At 41.5% G+C, this 9495-nt stretch overlaps 1 pseudogene; it reads left to right on the top strand.

Moving 5' to 3' along the window:
- The first annotated feature begins 3354 nt into the window (after positions 1-3354).
- Positions 3355-3471, top strand: LOC126185984 (5S ribosomal RNA; annotated as a pseudogene).
- Positions 3472-9495: the final 6024 nt, after the last annotated feature.

The raw sequence follows: 9495 nt of genomic DNA, 5'->3' as shown, positions 1-9495 counted from the left end.
AGTGTATTCATCTCTTGGTCTCCCCCTACGATTTTTACCCTCCACGCTGCCCTCCAGTACTAAATTGGTGATCCCTTGATGCCTCAGAACATGTCCTACCAACCGATCCCTTCTTCTGGTCAAGTTGTGCCACAAACTTCTCTTCTCCCCAATCCTATTCAATACTTCCTCATTAGTTATGTGATCCACCCACCTAATCTTCAGCATTCTTCTGTAGCACCACATTTCGAAAGCTTCTATTCTCTTCTTGTCCAAACTATTTATCGTCCATGTTTCGCTTCCATACATGGCTACACTCCATACAAATACTTTCAGAAATGACTTCCTGACACTTAAATCTATACTCGATGTTAACAAATTTCTCTTCTTGAGAAACGCTTTCCTTGCCATTGCCAGTCTACATTTTATATCCTCTCTACTTCGACCATCATCAGTTATTTTGCTCCCCAAATAGCAAAACTCCTTTACTACTTTAAGTGTCTCATTTCCTAATCTAATACCCTCAGCATCACCCGACTTAATTCGACTACATTCCATTATCCTCGTTTTGCTTTTGTTGATGTTCATCTTATATCCTCCCTTCAAGACACTATCCATTCCGTTCAACTGCTCTTCCAAGTCCTTTGCTGTCTCTGACAGAATTAAAATGTCATCGGCGAACCTCAACATTTTTATTTCTTCGCCATGGATTTTAATACCTACTCCGAATTTTTCTTTTGTTTCCTTTACTGCTTGCTCATTATACAGATTGAATAGCATCGGGGAGAGGCTACAACCCTGTCTTACTCCCTTCCCAACCACTGCTTCTCTTTCATGCCCCTCGACTCTTATAACTGCCATCTGGTTTCTATACAAATTGTAAATAGCCTTTTGCTCCCTGTATTTTACCCCTGCTACCTTTAGAATTTGAAAGAGAGTATTCCAGTCAACATTGTCAAAAGCTTTCTCTAAGTCTACAAATGCTAGGAACGTAGGTTTGCCTTTCCTTAATCTTTCTTCTAAGATAAGTCGTAGGGTCAGTATTGCCTCACGTGTTCCAGTATTTCTACGGAATCCAGACTGATCTTCCCCGAGGTCGGCTTCTACTAATTTTTCCATTCGTCTGTAAAGAATTCGTGTTAGTATTTTGCAGCTGTGACTTATTAAACTGATTGTTCGGTAATTTTCACATCTGTCCACACCTGCTTCCTTTGGGATTGGAATTATTATATTCTTCTTGAAGTCTGAGGGTATTTCGCCTGTTTCATACATCTTGCTCACCAGATGGTAGAGTTTTGTCAGGACTGGCTCTCCCAAGGCCGTCAGTAGTTCCAATGGAATGTTGTCTACTCCGGGGGCCTTGTTTCGACTCAGGTCTTTCAGTGCTCTGTCAAACTCTTCACGCAGTATCGTATCTCCCATTTCATCTTCATCTACATCCTCTTTCATTTCCATAATATTGTCCTCAAGTGCATCGCCCTTGTATAGACCCTCTATATACTCCTTCCACCTTTCTGCTTTCCCTTCTTTGCTTAGAACTGGGTTTCCATCTGAGCTCTTGATGTTCATACAAGTGGTTCTCTTATCTCCAAAGGTCTCTTTAATTTTCCTGTACGCAGTATCTATCTTACCCCTAGTGAGATAAGCCTCCACATCCTTACATTTGTCCTCTAGCCATGCCTGCTTAGCCATTTTGCACTTCCTGTCGATCTCATTTTTGAGACGTTTGTATTCCTTTTTGCCTGCTTCACTTACTGCATTTTTATATTTTCTCCTTTCGTCAATTAAATTCAATATTTCTTCTGTTATCCAAGGATTTCTACTAGCCCTCTTCTTTTTACCTACTTGATCCTCTGCTGCCTTCACTACTTCATCCCTCAAAGCTACCCATTCTTCTTCTACTGTATTTCTTTCCCCCATTCCTGTCAATTGTTCCCCTATGCTCTCCCTGAAACTCTGTACAACCTCTGGTTCTTTCAGTTTATCCAGGTCCGATCTCCTTAAATTCCCACCTTTTTGCAGATTCTTCAGTTTTAATCTACAGGTCATAACCAATAAATTGTGGTCAGAGTCCACATCTGCCCCTGGAAGTGTCTTACAATTTAAAACCTGGTTCCTAAATCTCTGTCTTACCATTATATAATCTATCTGATACCTTTTAGTATCTCCAGGGTTCTTCCATGTATACAACCTTCTATCATACCTATAACATGGATAAAGCAGTTGGTACTGAAAAAAAGTATGTTGCAACTACAGCAGTGTTATGTATAAATACTACACGCCAACAAACGGTGTTACTGTGCTCATAACAGACCACTGCACGCTGGAGAGTAGGACATCAGCTGGTGCTGTAAGACAGACAGGATACCCAACTTGATCGAATGTCATCGAGACACTGGACGGTCGTTGTTTATTCATTTTACTTTGTTGCATTTATTTGGCTTTTTGCTGCCCAGATATTTAACTAATTACATTGTTATTTAATATATCACAATTATGTATCATTTGTTATGTTAATAGCGGATTATCTATACAACTCAATCTTTCTGAATTACGTATTATCACTACATTTAACAGAATCATATGAACTTCCGTATTTTTGTGCTAAGGATATTGATAATAGGCAATCATTTTTCACTGGAGTAAGTTTTATGGGGTTCATCATTCGAATTAAATAGCTAATCGGGCTAAAGATTAACACTGTACACAAGTAACGAATTGTAAGATGACTGTACACAGTTTATTCTTCTGTTAGCAGCTGCTGGTGTTCATCTATAGAATCAATGAAGTGTTGTTATTGCTGTGGCTCGGTGTCCTCCCCTCTAGGAATTTAGATACGAATGTCCATCACTTGAAAGTACCTTGCGTTGTGGGGATAGCTTTTTGGCTATTGGACAAGATTCGTAACGCGTATGGGTAGGGGAATTCCCAATTAGACTATTGTCTTATAAAGTTTGGTCTGCTGACTGGATTATCGGGAACAGCCGAGAACAAGGGGAGTAAATGTGTTACTTCTGACGGATGATCTTCGTAATATAGAGAGGTCAAAACTTTGATTCTCCAGAGATATGCAGCATAACACCCGTGTCCATTTCACATTCTTAAGATTGATATTGTTTGTTGTTGTGAAAGTTTTAACTTTGAATACCAAGATCTTTTGGGAATGCATTGTTAAATCTGCGCCAAGTTTGGGTCTTTCGTTATCTAATTGGTGTATGTAAGGTGGTAAAAGTGTACTTATAACAATGACGTTCAGTCCTTATGGAGATTTCATATTATTCACTTCCTGTATTATGCCGTTTATTGTCTGTTACGGTACCCATCTTTTCCCAGGTCAAGTAAGATCTCATTTTCACTTATCGCTTGCATTTCTTTGGCAACGGCCTTGCCGCAGTGGATACACCGGTTCCCGTGAGATCACCGAAGTTAAGCGCTGTCGGGCGTGGCCGGCACTTGGATGGGTGACCATCCAGCCGCCATGAGCTGTTGCCATTTTTTGGGGTGCACTCAGCCTCGTGATGCGAATTGAGGAGCTACTCGACTGAATAGTAGCGGCTCCGGTCATAGAAAACCATCATAACGACCGGGAGAGCAGTGTGCTGACCACACGCCCCTCCTATCCGCATCCTCAACTGAGGATGAAACGGCGGTCGGATGGTCCCGATGGGCCACTTGTAGCTTTTTTGCTTGCTTGCATTTTTTAAATTTCTTGGGAATTTTCTGGAGTTAGCCCATTTATGACATTTTATCCATGTTTTTTACCGTGATTTGGGATTAAGGCGCAGTTCATTGTTTGACATATAATACAAATTTTGTACCTTTATATAATTTTTACAAACAAGGAAAAAACTAGCAGCCAACATACTTATGGTGGTTTGCCCGATGTAATGTTCTGTTAGAAAAAGAACTTTAGTTCGGATGGGATATTTGCCTAAAAAGTAAGTATTTTAGTTTTATAGCTACATATTTTCATATAAAACTCATGTTCCCTTGAGTTCATGTATTGCTATTTCCAGATAAGTCTCTTTTCTGAAAATCAAGACGAAGTCATCAGCAAAAGAAAGTGATTTCAGTTCAGGTAAGTTATTCAGTCGAGATCCCGTGTTAATTATAAAATCTAATCTGCATGTACCGTAGTCAAAATAAATGTTAAATAATGAGAGCAATCAACTGAATTACCTAAATTTTTTGTTAATGGAGATGCAATTTTCCATATACACTAAGCAACATCATTAAACGGTCACTTTTTCGAAACCACGTAATTATCTCCCATTGCGATGCAGAAGTGAGAAATTTCACTCAAAGGTGCCTACAATGTTCCTCTGTGACGGTGCAGAAGCGTGGCGCCCTGCGACGTTACCCTCAGGCTCGAACGCGCTTCAAAAAGCAAGACCAGAGCTTAAAAGTTCATCTCTGGTCTAAGGTGGATTAATGATGTCACATTGGTGCCAGATTTCGACACAATTCTGCCCATCGTCACAGAAGGCGTGTCACGCAATGGGAAAGACGCCAAACCCTTTCTCACCCACATTTCACCCCTTCTTTTTGAAGCCTCTGAGATGGAGGTTAGAACCGCGAAGCCCAGCCTTGGAATCACGCCGATTTCTTATGTCTGACTGAGGAAAATATTTCAGATACACTGCCGCTCAGTATAGACACGAAATTGACTCAGGGAATGGCATAAAGTGCGCCAATGAGACCGCCCCTTCTCTTGGGGCGTTGATTCCCACACACTTTTCGGTCTAAAACTACAATTCTCAGTGCAATGAGCAACAGTAAGACGTCCTTGACAACTTTTGACACTGTTGACACCCATCTCACGATTAAGCCCTTCAATAAGGACATCGTGGGTTTGCAATAAACACTGAATGTGATCGCACACCTTTGGAGTGTAGTGCGACTGCAATTTTTTCCCTGACATACAGAATGGAACCACTAGGGACCGTTGAAAACCACTCGAAGAAATCTAAACAAGATCCGAATCAGCAAAGGTTGTTTATGATTTTTTAGCATTCCTGTTCTACGCCCTCCTCTGGTGTGATCCCAGGAGGGGGGTGGGGCCAATATTGACCATTTACATGCGCATGAATAAAACGGCAAAGGATCTTGCTAAGACCACCCCTCTCCCCCCCCCCCCCCTCGCCGACAATTCAACAGCTCTGTTTCCTTGCTGAGCACTTCAAAAATGGACTTTACCTATCCAGAGACAGCCACTCACTGATTATTAGCCAACACCTCTGAGTGACGCTGTGTCACTGAACTGGTGACTGCTATCCTCATGCGAAATCTAAGGTGTGTCGGAAGGAATGCCTGTCACGTCAGCATCTAGGAACCTGTGGCTGGCTGCCTCTCTACACTTTTTCAGTGGGGTTGCAGGCTTTCAGGCTCCGATGTCCTCAAAGAAGGAGAATCGTCCGGTGCATTTGGGAGGGGGGTGGGGGGGTGGGGTGGGGTGGGGTGGAGGAAGTCTCGAAGTTGTTAAAAACTCTGTCGCACATCACACTATGAAATGTCGTTTTCGACCGCAAAATGTGAGGGTGAGAGGGTATCAACCCACCAAGAGGAACGGTGGTTTCATTGATGCACTTTATGTCAACCCTTGAAGATTTTTTGTGTAGATACTGAGTGCCGAAATTATTAAATGTTTTCTGTGGCCACCCACGAAAAATCTGTGTGATTTCAACACTGGGAGTCGTTCTGACCTCCATTGCAGAAGCGTCAAAAAAGGCGTGAAATTAGGGTAGGAATGGGGGGCGGGGCATTTAACGTCCTTCACATCGTCCACGGTGACCTTGAGCAGAACTGTATTGAAATTTGGTGCCAATATGACATTATTAACTCACCTTACACCTCACATGAATTTCTGAGCTGTGGACTTTTTTCGCAAGTGTCGACACGTTGCTGTTTGGAGGGTGACGTTGCTGGACACCAAGCTTTTGCACCGTTACAGAGAAAGGTTGTAGGCACCTTCGAGCCAAATTTAAAACTTCTGTGTCGCAACGGGGTTCCGAAGAAGTGATCCATTAATAGTGTTGCTCAATGTGTACAGAGGATGTCTCTCCTAAGAGTCGTAAGGTGCATTTTTTCTTGTGATGCGGCAAATATCTGCAATTTCGGTTTTGCAATGTGTAGCTAGAGTCAGCCCATACAAATACTGCTCATTATGTATTTCATGTGACATCCATTGTTTACGGAAATCGCCAGTTTTTTTTCCGTGGCAAACAAAATGATTTTTGAAACGGAATTCTTTGTGCCTATTCGATAGAGCGGTCCCAGATTAGTATAGTGCGATATTCAGATTAACGATATGCATTAAGAGGGGCAGTAAAACCCGAAGAATAGCCAGTACTCTAGCAGCGACTGGGTAGCGCTGCTGCATTGTGGTAGCTGACAGCGTGTGATGGATGTTTACAACACTCTCCTAGGAAACGCGGCGCTGAGGCAATATAGATCTGTGACGTTTACGCTATTCTCGACGGAATCCTGTGTTGTCAAGATAAGAGATACATTGTCAGTTGTGTGCTGCCCTTAAGGGATTAACTTAAGTGCAGTGGAAACATTGTCTACATAGATCAAGTTAGTTATGAGGAACGCTGCAGGTAATTTACAATGTGATGCTTGTAAAACATCTACATAGTCGAATCGTTAGTAGTTTTGTGCACAGGCCTGATACGAACGCGTAATCTATAAACAAAATTAAACTCGTCGTGATTGGATCACTGAAGGGTACAAAAGTAACGAAATTCAGAAATCCCAAGTCCATAACAGGGTGAGTATACGTAAAGCAGCTAGGCATGACACGTATTTATTCATGTGGAGTACTACTTACGACTCAGCCATGGCTGCTTGTTTAGCCTCTTGCTGTGAGTGGTTGAATCCATGTGACATGTTTTTCGTGTCTCTGGTAGTGCGCTTCACTCCTAAGCTGTAACATCTCTGAGCTGCTATTGATATAATCTCCTGGCGGGGATATTAAATATCGGCGGCAGCGGCTGCGGTGGGGGCGGGGGCGGCGGGGGCGTCGGGCGTCGAGTGGCGGGATGTGTTTTTTATTAGCAATCTTTTGTTTAAACTATATTCCATCGATTTCACCGACCAATAGGATGCTGCGAATTAAGAAAAACTACCCCATACATGTGAAGAACACCGATTTAATTAATTTGCATTAATTTTTTATATCAATTTTGTGTCGCAGCACAGTACGTAATGGGAGGCAGTGTGTGAGTGGGTGACATGGAGCAGAACAGCAGGTTAAGTGCAGAACACTAGGTTAATTTGCATAATTTTTATGTAAAACACAGTACAAAAGTTTAAGGGTGTGTGTGGCAAAGAAGAATGTACCAGGAATGGCGTTCAAAAGATTGTGAAATTCGAAAAGTGTACCAGAAAATGGTGTGAGGACAAAACTAATTACTTAGTTTGGTATCAATGGCGGTAGAATATTTTAAGGAAATGTGGGTGACATCGAAAACCACTTAACAGAACAATAGGTTAAACGCCAACAAACGCCCAAACATTAGGTTAAGACACCCAGAGTACAGTGCCAAACATTAGGTTATGCATCATGTTTGCTCGATGTAATTACTTCTTACAAGACCTACGTGTTTCCAGACAGCAGGGAATGATGAGCAAGAGAAATCCAATCCCCCGCACAAACTAATTTTTTTTTAATAAACAATATACCCTTGAATTACCTGTTATGAGATCCTTCCTCTCCACTAATTTCCATATATTTCATACAATGCCTTGAATACCCTAAATTGTTTAAATAAACAATATTCCTCACAGAGTCTAAATTGTTTAAGCAATATTCCACACACTACAATCGAATACCCTCCAAATGATCAACTGAGTCTTTTTCCTGCCAATTCCTAGGAAGAGGTGGTGGTTGGATAATTAATTTGCAGAAATTTTTTATATCAATGTGGTATTAGTGGTACAATACGTAGTTGAAGGGAGGGTGTGTGTGAGTGGGTGACATGGAGCAGAGTAGCAGGTTAAGTGCAGAACACTAAGTTAATTCAAAAATGGTTCAAATGGCTCTGAGCACTATGGGACTTAACAGCTGTGGTCATCAGTCCCCGAGAACTTAGAACTACTTAAACCTAACTAACCTAAGGACATCACACACATCCATGCCGAAGGCAGGATTCGAACCTGCGACCGTAGCAGTTGCGCGGTTCCGGACTGCGTGCCTAGAACCGCGAGACCACCGCGGCCGGCACTAAGTTAATTTGAATAGTTTTTATATGAAATGCAGTACAATGGTTTAAAGGGTGGGGGTGACATGGAAAACCACATAACAGAACAATCGGTTAAGTGCCAATAAAGGATTCGAAAAGTGTACCAGAAAATGGTGGAGGACATAACTATAAATAAACAATATACCCTTTCCATATATTCCATACATTGTCTAAATTGTTTAAACAATATCCCATACAGAGTAATCGATTTCCCTCCAAATGACCGATCAATTGAGTCTTTTTCCCGCCATTTTCCGGCTGGGAGGAGAGGGTGGGAGGGGAGGGGTTTTACCAGATGAGCAGAGGTTAATAAATTGATCAGCTTAATTAAGTAGTCAATTAAATTGATAGTAGTGACAGGGACTATTCCAATAATTCAGACATGGAAGCGTACCTCTAGCAGCAAGGGGAGGGGGGTTTAGGGGGAGGGGCAGTGGTGGGGGTACAATAGGTTAAGGGAGGTGACATGGAAAATAGGTTAAGTACATGTCAATCAAAGGAGAACAATAGGTTCGCCCCTGAGTGCATACCTGCCCCTGATGTAGACAACCTGCACTAACAAAATGGCCTGGAAACCCCCTTGTCCCACTACTGGAAGTACAGGAGAGTCAAAGTCAGGTTTGTGTTACGTTTTTAATAACATAATTTTACGTTAATGATACGCTGTGATGCGTATTTGAACAGGTGTTGCAAAGAGGAAGAGTGTTAACAAATAAAAAATGTGGGATGCTATTTTAAAAAAAAGCCTACTGCTGTTCATATCTTCCTAACGAACGAAGTTGCAAGAAAGGCAAACATACTTGTTGGTATTCCCCTGATATCTAACAGTATTTGTTTCATAATTTTTTTTGTTTTGATATTCGACAAAAGATTATTTGAGGTGGTCAAGGTAAAAGGGACACTCTCTACGTGAAATTTCATGAAACACAGACGTTTATTTTATAAGTCACATCATCTTCGTTTCACAACACTCCACATCTTTCCTCGAAAAGCAATATAGAAATTTCTTGGGTAAATTTCCTCTGCTTTCCTAAAGCCCTTTCGTTGTTCTGTACGTGTATATTCTGTTATTCCTATTCTACTCTTAATAATAGGCGCATACAGTAAACTTGTAGACCTGTAGACCTTTGTATTAAGTTGGTGCATACGTTCTTAGCGTTTTCGTTTTGCATGTTAGTTTCCAGTTCCGATGTGTTTATTCCTCGATTTTTCATTTTCAATTTGTAGTTCACTGTTATTCTTTGCGTTTACATATTGTCATTTTGTCATTCGG

The sequence above is a fragment of the Schistocerca cancellata genome, chromosome 4 (genome assembly GCF_023864275.1).
Source record: "Schistocerca cancellata isolate TAMUIC-IGC-003103 chromosome 4, iqSchCanc2.1, whole genome shotgun sequence".
Taxonomy (NCBI): domain Eukaryota; kingdom Metazoa; phylum Arthropoda; class Insecta; order Orthoptera; family Acrididae; genus Schistocerca; species Schistocerca cancellata.
This window is presented reverse-complemented; position numbering and strand designations above follow the sequence as displayed.